Below are 15,868 nucleotides of genomic sequence, written 5' to 3' on the forward strand. Positions count from 1 at the left end.
CCAAAAGTGAAAGAGCCTTGCCTCCATACGAAGGGTTTTAACGGTTCAGATTCTATAACGGGAAACTTGACAGGCTATATACTCAAGATGGTTGGTATTCTATCCGGTTTTCAAGGAGATGGGACAGTTACTTTTTACAGCATGGTTATCTTTTACAGTATTGATCCGATTTTCAAGGTGCCACATCGGATAACATTAAATGCATCCCGATTTAATTTCAAATCAATTTTAGGTAAACTATAAAAGGGGGATCAAGAACAGTATATACGGCTACGCGAACATAATTCTCACAAACCTCCAAAGATTCAAACTTGTTCAACTTCATCTCTTTCAAACCCTAACAATGGGAGCCACTCAATCCAACACTGATGAAGTTCTTTCTCAATCCCTGATGAAAATCCAAAGCACCAATTATCAAGTTGATCCAAATGTCTCTTCTTATCCCAAAGGATTGAATATGCTCATCGTTGCTCTGAAACGATCATCTCTATCAACTGCCATGTTTAGTTCATTCTTCGTTCCGATGACATGGTTATCCTTGGAAGCTTCAATAGCATCATACAACCATACAACTGATGTGATAACCTTCAACCTGAGAAACAACAAACGGGTAAAACTTTCCAAGAAGATGTTTGTTGAATTCTTGCAGATTCCGAACAATCCTCCATTTTTCAAACCTGTTAACTCTCAAATCATTCATATATTCAATGAGACGGGCCATCAACCAGAGCTTGAGAAGATAAGTGACTTTCGAAAGTCTGGGTTGCCGTGCATATGGAATTTCTTATTTGGAAATTTTCTTCGATGCCTAACGGGAAGAACAGTTGGACTGGATAAAGGGAGAATGGAAGTCTATGCCATGGTTATGGGCTTGTACTACAATATCGGTGTAGATTATGCAACCCAGTTGTGGAAGGAGTTTGTCAAGAGTCTAGAAAATACAAACTCTAAAAAAGGAATTTCGTGTGCGAGGTATTGGAGTTTGATTCTAGAGAAGGTGTATGGAAGAGAAGGGATTGTTGTCCCTGAGGATGTTGAAGTTGCTGAATTCTCTTTATATCAATTTCCGAAGGTAGTAGAAGATGATGAGGCAATTTTTACTCATGTTGCTCGCATTCCAGATGTGATGCTTCGCAAGGTCTCTCAAACTCACAAGGTCTTGGTGAGATATTTGAAAACAATTGATCAATCGGTGCCGACTGGAGTGTTATTAGAGGTTGCTGCACCATCAAAGAAGAAGAAGTCCACAAAGAAGGATGCAAAAGCCCCATCTTCGCAACAGGCTCAGGATGAAGATGTTCATATTGAAGAGACTTCATCTCAATCAAAGAAAGAAACAATACCTTCCAAGTCTGGGGTATTGAAAAAGATTCGCAAGACTGAGGTGAGCAGTAAAGGGGTTACGATTCGCAGTATTCCAGCTCCGGTCTCTCCAGGAAAGAAAAGGCAAAGAGCTGAAGACGTTATGAAAAACATGCAACGCACTCTAATAAAAAGACGGAAGCTGGTGGTTCGCAATGAATCATCTGATGAAGAGATAATTCCAGAAAACTCCACTGGTGACGTCTACGGTAAATGTTTCCTTACCAATAATTTCCATTACCCCGACTTCGCAAATATCTACCACAATACCACTCACCAAACCACTCGAAATAGTCACTACCAAATCAATTTCTAAGGAGCTACCTATTTCTGATACGGTTGTCAATGTATCTGATACGGGGGCACCTATCACAAGTGTTGAAACCACATTACCAATCACCTTACCCATTTCTTTACCACTTGTCTCCTTTCCATCTACAACTCTAACCACAACCTCATCAAATTTTGATCATCCACTTCAAAATCCATTTACAACCCTTTTTCCCTCACAATCACCAGAAACTCCTCAACCTTCGCAACCTTGATCTGATAATGAAGCTGAAGGAGGAGCCTTTGGAGGTGTAATTGAAGACATTCATTTTGATTCAGAGGAGGAGGAAATTCTTGATCATATGCTTATGGCAGGAAAACAATTTAAAATCCTGAATCATAAGCTGAATACTATAATTAAGTCGCAAGCTGATTCTGGCAAGATGTCTTCTATCTCAGCAATGGAGGTTGATATAATGCTCAAGGGTGCTGAGAAGCGTATCATGGAGAAATTTGATCAGTCTGAAAAAAATAATGAGCTTCGCATTAAAGCTCAAGGGAGTAATTTTTCTTCAGTGGTCCAGGACTTGAAAACAGTTGCAAAAGAACGTCATGTTCTTTTTGTACAGGATGTGAAGAAAGTTCAGGAAGATATCAAATTTAAGCTTCAAGAATTGAAAACCGAACTTGCGAAGGAGCTCAAGGATATTCATTCTCAAAATGTCGAAGTTCTAAAGAAGATTGATGATGTTTCTTCAAAAGTGCAAAAGGTTGTTGATGTTCCTATTCTTAAAGCTAATCACAAAGAAACCCAGGAGAAGTTTGATCAGCTTATCAAATTGGTGACTGAGCTCAAAACGGTAGTTTCACAATCTTCATCTACACAAATTCTCACTCTTGAGTTCTTGTCTCTAAAGGTTAATACTTTAGAACAAGCAATTCAGAAAGCTCTAGCTCCAATCGCCAATTTTACCTCTTTACTACCAAAAAGTACCCCACCTGCTTTCACAGGGGTGCAAGGGGGATAGAAGAATTTAAGTAAAGAGGAGGATGTGAAGACAGCTTAATACTACTCTTCCCATACTTACGAAGCCAATTTCCTCAACTACAATAACCACAAGACCGATTGCCAAAGGAATTTCTATTGGGGAAAAAGAAGGAGGTTCGAGTTCAAAACCTCAAACAGATGTAGTGGGGAAAGGAAAAGGGATAATGTATGAAAAATCAAAGGAGGAGAGAAAGCTAAGGCTGAGGCAGAGTTGGAGATAATGAGGCAAGTACAAAGTATCATGAGGCAAAGGGCAAGTGATCCTCCCACGATGAACAAAGGAGATCCTGCGAAGCTTTACTCTTACGAAACCATCGAGTCAAAAGTTGTGGGGAGGGAAATGTATGAATTCGAAAAGAAGCCAAAGAGAAGTTATGATATTACGAATTCAGACAACTGTCAGCTAGATATTCCAATTAATGAAATGCTCTTCATTACTGCTCAGTACAAGATTAGCGAGAAATTTGATAATCCTGATGATTATATACACATGAAAATCAGATTTCATGCTGTATTGGGGAAGAATCCGGATGAAGTTTGCTATTTAATGAAGATCAAAAAGGTGCTAACAATCAAGAAAGATGCGATGTTTGAATACATGCATCAAAATTTTTGTTACTTTGTCATTCGAGCAGACAACGAGCAGTATGACTTCACTGTAGCTGATTTTCCTCTGATGCACTGCAATGATTTGATTCAAGTGGCTCTGATTTTGAAGCATATGGAAGAGAATAAGCTCAAAGGCTCTGAGACTGAAGTGTTCAAGATAGGCTTCACACATGTTAAGACATACATCGAAAATTACTTCGACTGTTTGGCTCTTACTGATGAAGAATTGGCAAATGTGTTGGGACAAGAAGTGAACGTTCCTTGGGAAGAAACCTTATCTCAGTCAGCATTATCGAAATATGTTGTTGGGGAGATATGCCTGAAACCTTTCGGCATGGTGTTTTCAGGAAGAGATACGAAGGGGAAGCCTAAGAAATTCTTGTTTAAAGTATCTGAGGTGGAAAGATATACTTCTTCACAATATACGCACTTTATTGATCGTACGAACAATTGCAAGAAGAACAATGAAGGTGACAAGAAGGAGATCAAGAAGGTGATGTCCTGGTATGGAGAAGTGCGAAAGACAATTCACTCTGCTGTTCAAATGCTTATGGACTGAATAGCTTCGACTGTTTACAAAGGGGGAGATTGTAGATGCAAAATTGTAAAAGTCGAATATTATGTTTGTATAGTTTCGCATTTTATGTTATTTTACTAAGTCATATTTGTGCGAAGTGTAATGTTTAGACTTAGTATATTTTTTGTACACTCATGTTCCCTATAAATATGGACTGAGGATAGAAGTAGAGGATAACTTTCGTAAACGCAAATACCCTTTCTGCTTATTCTGTAATAAGTCTTCATCAATATAAGATCTGATTAATATTTACTCTTCATGTTCTAACTCTTCAATCACTCAAATCATATTTTGCTTTCGTAAATCTCGATAACAATTCTCTTCATATTGTCAGGTGCATTTGCTTCAGAATGAATGACTTTCTCTGGTTCATCAAATAATGACATGTATTGCTCAAATAAATTCGAAATGGAAACGATGACTTGACCAAACATTGGAAAGATTTCCTCTATTGAACCTTCTGTTGTTTGAAGCTTCTTGATGTAGTTGTCATCGAAGGTTACATAATAGGTTTCTTTGATTTTCTTGGAACTTTTGTTCAGAACCCTATATGCCTTGGAGTTTATTGAGTACCCAAGAAATATCCCTTCATCAGCTTTGACATCAAACTTGTTTTGGTGCTCCTTTGAATTAAAAATAAAGCATCTGGAACCGAACACATGGAAGAACTTGACATTTGTTTACAATTGTTCAAGATCTCATTGGAGTAATAGAAAAATGCTTGTTGAGAAGAGATCTGTTCTGAGTGTAGCGAGCAGCAGCAATAGCATCAGCCCAGAAATATAAAGGAAATGAGGCGAAACTGAGCATGGTTCAGGCTGCTTCACACAACGAACGATTTCGGATTTCAACGACACAGTTTTGTTGTGGAATGTAGGGAACAGAAAAGTTGTGAGATACTCCCTTTTCAGCAAGAAAGTCTTCAAATTCATTGTTTTTGAACTCCAACCCATTGTCACTTCGAATGTTTCTTACCAACTTTTGCAGTTGAAACTCTATTTGCTTGACAAAAACCTTGAGTTTTGGTGTAGCCTCTAATTTCTGTTTTAGAAAGAACACCCAGGTAAAACGAGAAAAATCATCTACTATTACTAATATAAATTTGTTAACACCAATGCTTTCAATAGCCGAAGGACCACATAAATCTATATGTAGAAGCTCAAGTGGTTCGATGATCTTTGTGTGAACACGTGTTGGATGACTTTTCCTGCTTTTCTTTCCCATTTCACATGCAGCACACAGATGTTCTTTATCAAACTTGAGTATTGGAAGTCCTCGTACATGATCACCAAGAACTAGCTTGTTGATGTCTTTGAAGTTCAGGTGCGAGAGCCTTTGGTGCCATAACCAAGTTTCGTCTGAGTGTGCTTTCATTAGCAGACACACAGCTGGCTTCCCTCGAATGGGATTGAGGTTTAGTGGGTACATTTCGCCTTTTCTTTTGGATTTTAACAAAACTGTTTTGGTATTTTTCTCTGCTATTTTAGACCCTTCATCATCGAAAGGAACCTTCAGTCCTGTTCCCACCACTAGTTGCGAAACACTGATGAGATTGTGTTGTAAGCCCTCTACGTATGCTACTTTTCTGATCGAGGATTCGCCATTTGTGATCATTCCATAGCCTTTTATTGTGCCAAATAAGTTATTGCCATACTTGACACAACCACTATCCGTAAGAGCTCGAAACTCCTGAAGCTCTTCCTTTCTCCCTGTCATGTGACGTAAGCAGCCACTATCAATGTACCATTCATCATCAAACTGCTCGTCACGCATAACCTGCAAAAATTAAGTAGATTTAGGAACCCAAAATTTCTTGGGTCCTTGTGAGCCTTTTTACAAAACAGAGTATCGCAATAGAAGAATCAACCAAGTAAGTTCGTTTTATTAGGGTTGTTTCGTCTTTTTGTTTGATTGTAACTACTTTGATTTTATTATCTTTTGATGCTTCCACCTTAGGTTTATTGATTTCTAACTTTTGGTTTTGTTTCCCTAGGTTAGTATTCATTTTCTTTTCGTCTTGTGAGACGATCTTCCCTTTTCCCTTCACATTTTGTTTAGGATTGTACTTTGAGTGAGAGGAATGTGTTTTAGAAGCAAAACTTTTCTTTCGAGTCCTTTCGATTGAGGATGAGTAGCCGAAAATACCCTTTTGGTTGTTGGGTTGAGAACCGAAACTACTCTTTCGGTTTCTTTCGCTTCTATTTCGGGGACCAAAACTTCCCTTTTGGTTTGCTTGGCTACATTAATAGCATTGAGTACAAGAAGTAGATCGATTCTTTGACACTCCTTTATCCTTAGCAGTTGAACTCTTGTCTGATCAAACGTAATTTGGGTTTTGGGACTTCCAAAACTGTTTCCTTTCAATGAGATTCTTCTTGTATCTCTTGTTACGTTGATGTTTCTTTTTAGACATATTTTTTGGGAGTTTTATGGATGTTTACCTTCGGTTTCGATCTTTCATTATGAGTTTCGCTCTTTAACGAGGAGGTTTCGCTTTTCACCTTAACTAATTCACTTGGAATATTTTTGGTACCACTGGTTGATGGAATATCAAAACGTGTAGGCTTGTTAAGTGGTTCTGCCACATATCTGCTTTTAACCCTCCATGAAGTTTTCTCAGAAAGACCGACTGTTTCATCAACATTGTGTATTGATGCTGGCCAGAAAAATTCATCACATCCTCCAACATTATCTTCGTCAACTAATGCTGTGAGTTCGGCTGTTTGCTTCTGTGTAATGCCGGTAACCGCATAAACTTGATTTGGTGTGGTTTGAACCTTCTGATTGTCACACCCCGCTAAAGCGGAAACACAGGGCGTGGCAGTATAAAGGGTTTCATAGCAAAAGTTAAAAGACAACATCAACCATAGTATTAAAAATCATTACAATTTTACAATGGGTTTGAACAACTTTTAAAAGAAATTACAATGTAAATTGAAATACAACACATGCGAATGCTCCTAAAAGTGAAGTGTCCCTAAGTGTCACTTACTCGATGATTCCTGAAAAAGCATGTAAAACAAGCGTCAACTATAAAATAGTTGGTGAGTACTCACAAGTTTAATAAAATAATATTGGTTCATGAATTGAAATCAAAGTTTTGATAAAAGTTTCCAATAATAAAAGTATATTGTTAAAAGGAGTAAATAAGTTTGTAAAAACAAAGTTCTTTGTCATCATGAGAGATATATGTTGCCCAAATAGGATGCAACATTCATATTCTCATGGAAGATAAAGTTCGTTACTTAAACGAGTAAACAAGTTTCATTGCTAAAAATGAGCAATCAATTTTGTTGCTTTCATTGCTAAAACATGTATATGAGTTTTCAGTAATAAAAGTTCGTTGTTGTAATGAGAAACAAAGTTCGTTGCTATAATTAATAAACAAGTTTATTGCTATAATGAGAAACCAGTTGATTGCTATTATTGATAACAAGTTTATTGCTATAACGAGAAACGAGTTTGTATGTGTATGAGCAAACAATGAGTCTCAACCAAACCTATGACTGAAGCCCTATCAAGATCTATGCTTATCGTTCCATAGATGAATATGGTATCATGCACTCCAGCAATAGGGCGAGTGAGGAGTTGTCAATTCCTAATAGCGCTATCCATAATGACCATTGGCTCAAAGAGTTAATGGTTAGAGATAAGGGAAGGGCCTTAGTACGATAAGTTCTCATGTTCCGTGTTGCAGAGACATACATAGAGAGACATAGCAATACAATAGCAATCGTGTTTGATACAAATCAATTTAAATACAACATGCAAATAATAGTTTTTCTGGACATGCTTTTCCACCCCAAAACATAAAAAAATCGAAAATAGGGGATTGGTGAATACTCACAATATGCATTGAGATGATGCAAATGGTGCCTTGAGCTAAGTTCCACTTGTACCACTATCAATTCCTACAATAATGGTATTCGCTAGTGAGTCTCTAATCGAAATCTAACACTAGTATACTTACTACTACAATAGAATTATGCCAATATTGTGTCAAAATTTAATATTGATAAGCTACAAACATTTTTCTGTGAAAATTTAATTTCAATGAATCAATTGTTATATAACAATTTAAGTGGAAATTTTCCGTTATTGAAATGTTAATATTTAACATTTTAAGAGGTGTTCCAATGATTAAATACTCAAAAACTAAATTAATTTAGTTCTAAAATTTCCCAAAGTTTGCATTTCAGTTTTAATTGAAGTCAAAGACCTCAAGATAATTTTTCTTGAATTTTTGATTTGTCTGACTATTTTTCACGATTTTTGTTTCTTGAATAACCATAAAATCATGAAAAATACTAAAAAATTAATAAAAATTACCAAACTTCAGATTTTGGTTCTAAATGTACTAAAAGACTTCTAGATAAAATTTCATGGATTATGAATATCTATAACCATTTTTCATATATTTAATCTTCTAAATAGATACAAATTTATGAAAAACAGAAATCAGGTTCCAAAATTACCCAAACGTTTTTTTTATTACTGTTATTAAATATTATTAAGCTGGGAAAAATATAAAAATGGATTTATAAACTGTTTAACCCAATTTTATGATTTTTGTACATTTAAGTGTATTAAATCTTGAGAAAATAGAAGAAAAATAGCATACAGAAGATAAAAATCATCAAAATTTTTATTTATCATCCGAACATACTTTAAGAGTTTCTGGTAAATTTTTATTAATTTTGGATGAGTAAAACTATTTTTCCTGTTTTAATTCATTATAAAGACAAAAACAATGGAAAAATAGATATACATTGTGAAAAATTCCCAAAATATTTTTTTGTCTCTTAAATACAGGTTACAAGCTGCGAAAAATAAGAAATAATATTTTCACTTTCCCTAAAGTTGTTTTGTGATTTATTAGAGCTAAATAAAAAGAAAATTAAAAATCATACTAAACAGTAACAAAAGTCATTGAGACTTCATGGGAGATGTTTATTAACTTAAAGAATCATCCAAGAATTTTTCCAGAATTTATTTACTCGTTTAAGTATTTTATATGATTTAACACTCTATTTTTTTATTATTTTCATATAAAAATAAAGAAAATATATATTGAGCTGAAAATTTCCAGAATGCATCTTCAAATAATTTAATAACAACGAAATTTTTTTTTCTTATTTTTGATGTTGAATACCATGCCTAAAGGCTCAATAAAATTTATAGAGAAAACTTGGTTCTTGTGATTTATGTAAAGATTATTGATGTTACTTTGACAATTTTTGCAACATGTTACAAGGACTTTTGAATCAAGATCTTTTTGTTCCTATTAATACATGATACTAAGAGTTCAAAATAATTTTTGAATGATTTTTAGTGGTGAATAAGTCCTTTGAACATGCAACACAAAACAAATGTTCATAAGGAAAGTGCTGTTTGAGCAACAGTTTTGTAAAAATTGGTAAAAATCTAAAGATTGGAATTTTCCAATGAGGTCAGATGGGTTTGAAAGCTAACTCAAAATATTATATTTCAGAAAAAGAATCACGAATTTTGGCTAAGAAATGAGTGAGATATGACAGTTTAAATTCAGGTAAAGAAATCTGGCAGATTGCATGCATGATGATTGGTTAGAAAAGTGGGTTTTCATCATTTCCTTGAGTAAATCTTTTCAAGTATTTTAAATATATCATGATAAACTCATATTTTAGTCATGTTTCCAGAGATCAAAATATTAAAACTTATCAAAATATATACATGCATTAATGAACAAAATTTTGTTTCTCAAAAACTCTTAACTTGAGTTTGATGTTTGAATCCTTAAAATCGATTTTTGCACTAAGATCATGAAAATGCAACCTTGTTTATCATACATGCATGGTGTTAAAACACATCCATCATGTTGTAAAAACCATTTTAACAAAAAGAAAACAAGTTTGAAGAAGATGAAGAAGGAGAAAGTGTAAGAAAAGAACAAAACTTGAAGGAAAAGTGAAGTAGAAATCGATTTTACCTTCAAGGATACCACAAGATGATGAAGATTTCGAGTTTGAGGAGTGTTCTTGGGTTTGTTTTCTGGAAAATTTATTGGTTCTTAGAGGGAGGAAGAGAGAATGGAGTGGTGTTTGGAGAGAAAAAGTAGAGATAAGGTAGAGAGAGTTTTCTAGAGAGAGAAAGAAGAGAGATGTGTGTGTGTTGGAGAATGAGAGTGTGAGAGAGATATGGGGAGAGAGGGATCCGATTTTTGGGGAGGAGAGGCTTTCTCTCTCTTGTTTCTTTTATAAAAATTCAAATCTTTTATAAAAATATCTAACTTTTTATAAAATGTGAACCTTAACCTAGTTTTTATGCATAAAACTCTTGATTTTTGACTTATAAATCAAGGGTAAATGTTAATAACTAAATCTTTATTTTTTATTGAATTGTATTTCATAATAATTATTATGATAAGATAATATTATAAGGTTCATAATTGTTTTTATAGGATTTTTAAGGTTAAAGTTTATAAATATGAGTTTTTAGGGCTTTTAGGATTTTGGAGTTTAATAAACTTTGAATATCAAAATAAATAGAATATTTGAGACTTTAAATTATCTTATGGTATTATAACTCTTTTATAGTTATAAATAATGTTTGTAATTTATTTTTATCGGTTTATTGGCATTCTATGTAGTGATTCCGAGATTCAAGCGAAATTGAGGAATCGAGTATACTAGTCCTAGTCTTCGACTTTGAGTTAAGTTCCTACGAGACTCAGACCTAATTTATACCACTAGGTCAAGTGCATGATGTGTGTATATGATTCATAAAAAGGTGTTCGATTCAAAGAGTGACCCGAATATGGATAGTCACTACAGTTAAGTAGTTGTAGAATTCACATATCAATGTGAAATCTAAGTACACCATCCATTGTTTCTATCTGTTTCCAAGTTTCTACTAGGTTATAACTTAGCTTCTAATTACTAAGTCTAATATGTGATGTGCCTATATGTGCAACTAAGTCTAGCCAAATCTAGAACCGACTCGAATTTTGACGGTTGTCACATTGATACACCACAACCTTTTCTTTCATGACTTTGGACTTATTTTGGGACAACGAGCAGACTCAACAAAATTTTCAGAAATGAGATTTTTGGTAGGTTCGGGTTCACTCTTGTCAAATTCAGAACATTCTACCTCATATTCTACAGATATTTCACTCATATCATCATCCTCATCAAATTCAGAAGTATTTTCAACATTAATTTTTGTTTCTGAACTCAACTTGGCATTCAAAGAGTCAAATTTATGTATAGTTTCGGTTTTAATTTTCAGTTTATCATTTTCGTCCAATAAATTCTTAAGCATGTCCTTATGGTATTTGGACTGGATAAAAGATTCAATTTTGTCAAGACCAATTTTATAGCCAGGAGAAACTTCATCAGACGAGACAACAACTTCACAATCATAAACATCAGCATCAATTTTGTCCTCCTTTAATTCAAGGAAGGGAAGAATCATAGTGTGAATTTTCCTGCCTATTTCACAATCCAGATGCAACTGAGTAATATTGGAATATAAACGTTTAGCAATTAAAGAAAAAACATTTCTCTGTTTTAAAAGCTTCAAATTATCCGTTTGTAAATAAATTGTCTCATCCTTAATTCTAATTATCTCTTTCTCCTTTTGCCCAATCCATATTCGCCTCTCCTCACTCTTCAAAGACACCCTCCTGAGTTGATCAGTTAGGTTAGAATTTGTGAGGCGATTTTGGGTTAAACTACCACTTAAACTAGAAAATTTAGATTTTAATCCGTTCAATGCTTTTTCATAGTTTGTGACAGGGATTTTTAATGATTCGAGAATAGATTGTACCGTCTTGATCAATTAATCGCACTCATTGATCTGTTCTCTAATAGGCTTGGCAGCGAAGCACCTGTCTTCTCATTCCTTTGCTTCTTATTGACCCCCATCAGTGGTGTAACCCCTCATCTGTGATACTCCATCTGTCACCATCAAACACTTTCCTTCAGCAGCATACTCATCTTCTTTTGCCACGAAAGCCCTGCCATGTGTAGGCTTTCTCACTTCTTCATCCTTTGAGTCAGTGGACCAAACTTCAACACCACCAAACTCATCATCTGCAACATTTTCCTGCACAATAAGAACATTCATAGTGTTATTTGCAGCAATTTTGTTCTTCTTAATCTCTTCTAGCTTTCGCAGGTAGTCTGCTTCATCATCTTCACTCTCATTCTTCTCTGTCATCTTTCTTAACATACAGTCCTTGGCAAAATGGTTTTTGCCTCCACAAAAGTGACAATTAAATCATGAGTCACTTGACATCTTGCTCGCTTTCTTCGGTTCTTCTTGCTGAGGAGTGATCTTCGGTTCCTCCTTTGCCTTTTCGGAACAATAGTTTCCTTGCCAGTTTTGGTTCTTATTGGTGGGAAACTTTCTGCGAATGAACTTCTTTGGGTTTGAAACCATCAAAGCATATTCTTCATTGGTCAAATAAAATTTAGAAAGATCGAAATCTTCTTCCTCCTCAACTTTATTCTTTCCTTCGGAAATTAGAGCCAAGGAACCCATGCTAGAAACCACATTTGCTTCTTTAGTCACAGCACCTTCATGTGACTTCAGTATCCCCATTAGCTTCGCCAAAGAGTAAGCCTTGAATTGTTAATGGGCCTTATAGTAGACACTACAACCATCCATTTAGATCTTAGGCCGTTCATAAATGTGACCTTCTGTTCAGTAACTTTCCTCTCTATGCCATGCTTTATCATTTTGCTAGGAAGATGATTAAAGTAATCAAAGGCTTGAATAAGCTTCTCTTCAGGTTTCTGCTTGAAGTCTCCAAACTCTGAAAGCAATAGAGTCTGAATCGAATGCTTAAGATCCTCATCGGTAGAATATATGTCTTTCAGTCTGTCCCAAACTATTGAATAAAAAAAGTGACCCTCTTGAACTTTAGCTACCGCAGCCTCCAAGCCACCGTAGTCAAGCAATCTCATCAACTTGTCATCCAGAGTCTTCATCACCGCAATGTTTATCTTTACTTAGTTTATTTTGTCTTTTATGTGAAACACTGTAATGTCCAGTATGCCTTGCATGGCTACTCTTAGAGTTGTAAACTTCTCTCTATAAATAGAGTTCATTTCTCATGTAATCGATACCGATGTGAATCTCTTATAAAATTCTAATACACATCTTCAAGTTCTCATTCTATCTTACTTATCAAAGCTTCTTACTCTCATAATTAATAATTATCTCTCTTCGGAGCAAGTCACTTGTGACTTAATCACTAAGCTAGATCTCACTTACTAACTTGGTTTGAATGCATTCCTTGTTATGAATCTGCTTATGTGTATACTTGATATAAGAATTGCTGTCATTTACATTTCTTTACTTTTCCGCATCTAACTCACTAAATTCTAACTCTTAATATTATTGTTGAGCTAACAGATCCTTCGAGATTAACTATTTCGTTGTATACTTGTTCTAACAATTTGTTCAAGTGTGTCTCAAAGTTTTTCTCTCAACAATTGGTATCAGAGCCATAGTGGTTGCTTTTTGAAAATCGAAACTCTGATTTTTTGAAGAGCTTTCTATACCATTGAAGATCATTTCTGAAAACAAAAACAAAATCTTCAAAATGGCACAATCATTATCTCCAACAATGTTGGTGGTTCTAATCTAGTCCCAATACTGGTTGCGAATGAATATCATCACTGGTCTCAAAGGATGGAAAGATATCTCAGAAGACTTGGTAGAGATGTTTGGAGATCCATAGAAGGACTCCATGTCCCAGTCCTTACACAAGTCCAAACTGATGGAGCCACAGCAAGGCTAGGAGGAGGTCAACCAGCTTTGATCCGTCCCACCAAAGATGATCTAGACAAGATGGAAAATGATGCTATTGCCTTTTATGAAATCTCTTGTGGAGTTGCTCCTGACAACTTGGACATCATCATAAACTGCAAATCAGCAAAGGAGATTTTGGATGTTCTCAAAAACTTGTACGATGGCTCAGAGCAGGCTCAAGACAAGAAGCTCACTACAACACTCAATGAATTCAACAACTTCAAAGCTCACTCCGGTGAAAGTTTGAAAGACTCTTTTAAGAGATTCAACTTGATTGTCACAAAACTGTCCAATGTGGGCACCATCCACAGCAATCATGAAACAAACCTATAGTTCCTTAATGGCTTGGGAAGACACTGGACAATAGCCAAAATGATTGTACAAGGTGACAGGAAGATTCACCAGTTATCCCTCTATAAGATCTATGGAGAGTTGCAAGCTCAAGAGTCCACCGTACTCAAGGACTTCTCAGACTTCGGAGGTTCACTTGCACTAGTAGCACAATCACCTCACACTCAAACCTATCCCACTTCGTATGACTCACCACCACAGTCATATGAAGCTGACTCAGAATATGACGATGAAGAAGAGTTTCAGAATGCCATCGCCCTTATCAGTCAAAAATTCAATCGCTTACCACCTTCATTTCGCAAAACCCAACAATACAATCGACCACCTTTCAACCACAACTTTCGAAACAATCACTTTCGTTCCACCTAGAATCCTCTCCCTCCACCACAACCTCAACAAACACAGTCTAAAGACGTACCACCGCAGTCTCAATCAACTGACTCCGGTACCTCTTTAGAAGACAAAAGTGACATTGTTATATGTCACAAGTGCAACAATGAAAACCATTTTGCCTAGGATTGCAAGACAAACGTAGTGAAAGATAGAGCCTTCTATCTCAGAATGGATCAAGAATTGGAAGACAAAGAAAATGGAAAAGCCTATGTTGCTCAAGCGAAAAGGAATCATCAAGTGTGGTCCTCATGAGATGAAGACGAAGACGATCATAGTAAAGGAAAATGCAAGATCTATATGGTAGCAACTGCTGATGAAGACGACTCAACCAAGCTAAAGAAGAACCATTGCTATATGGCGAAAGATGGAACTCTCAGTATTGTGGAATAGGTAAAACTTATGATTCAAACTTCAAATTACAACATGCATGATTTTCAACCTTTCATAGACACACTCAATGACACGTGTGCTGCCATCCTTAAAGATTACAATAAAGCCTTAGATGAGAAGAACATCGCTTCGCAAGAGATGTTCCATGTTAGAGGACGTTTGGACAATATGAGACTCAAAATGACAATGTTAGAGAAGGACTTGATGCTAGAAAAAGATGCTAGGATGTTAAGTGAAACACAACTAGAAATAGCTTTAAATCAGAGAGATTTAGCAGAGAGTGAAATTGTACGCTTAAATCTCTTAATTGAAAAGCTTTTTAATGAAACTGGGGCCATTGAGAATCTTGTTAATAATGGGAATGTTGACAACACTTTTAATTGGGGTTGGTCCAATGGATACCCAACCGTAACGGACTCCTCACCTCGGTTCACGCCGGAACGTCCCTATGACCGCAACTTCTTATTCCCAGTCAATGACAAAACATTTCTTGAGGATATCCAAGCTCATTTTGGTAAACTCCATGATCTGAGTAATAACTGTATTATCGAGGAAATTCTCCATGAATTTTCTAATCATGTTGATAACATAGTTCATTCTGATTCTCAGACATCATCCGTAGCCGATGAGGAAATTGTTGTAGAAAGTCCTGAAGTCTCATTAGACTTCCCATCTCTGCAGACTGACCGTAGTGTTCTAACCGCAGTTATGAACTGCACACCGTCCCATTACCATGTATCAAATATCCCATTGAAGTGTCCACCAAGACTTACTTTGCGGTTGTCCAAAGCACTACACCGCAGACTATAGTCAAAAGTTCTATGACTATTGAACCAATTAATCATGAATTACCAATTGAAAATTTTGAATTTGGTCAATGTTCTCAAGGTCCTGACTTCTCCAGTTCGGACGAATCAAGTCCTTGTTTTTCAAAATCTCCAAAAGATTTAAGGAAACCGCAATTGAATGTCAGTGACTGCCGTTCTCCTAAGTCAAAGAGTCCAGAAAAACTAGTTTTCTCAAATTATCATTTCAAGAAAACTGTTTCCAAGAAAACAAAAAGGAAG

The 15,868-nt window shown here is 35.7% G+C and overlaps 1 long non-coding RNA gene across 1 annotated transcript; it reads right to left on the reverse strand.

Moving 5' to 3' along the window:
- Positions 1-6,713: 6,713 nt before the first annotated feature.
- Positions 6,714-10,050, reverse strand: LOC128133314 (uncharacterized). Its single transcript, XR_008231794.1, has 3 exons — positions 9,835-10,050; positions 7,714-7,777; positions 6,714-6,868 (listed from the first exon to the last, which is right to left on the reverse strand). It is a non-coding gene; the product is annotated as an uncharacterized LOC128133314 (long non-coding RNA).
- Between the last annotated feature and the right edge of the window lie 5,818 nt (positions 10,051-15,868).

This window comes from Lactuca sativa, chromosome 4, assembly GCF_002870075.4.
Source record: "Lactuca sativa cultivar Salinas chromosome 4, Lsat_Salinas_v11, whole genome shotgun sequence".
NCBI classification, from domain to species: domain Eukaryota; kingdom Viridiplantae; phylum Streptophyta; class Magnoliopsida; order Asterales; family Asteraceae; genus Lactuca; species Lactuca sativa.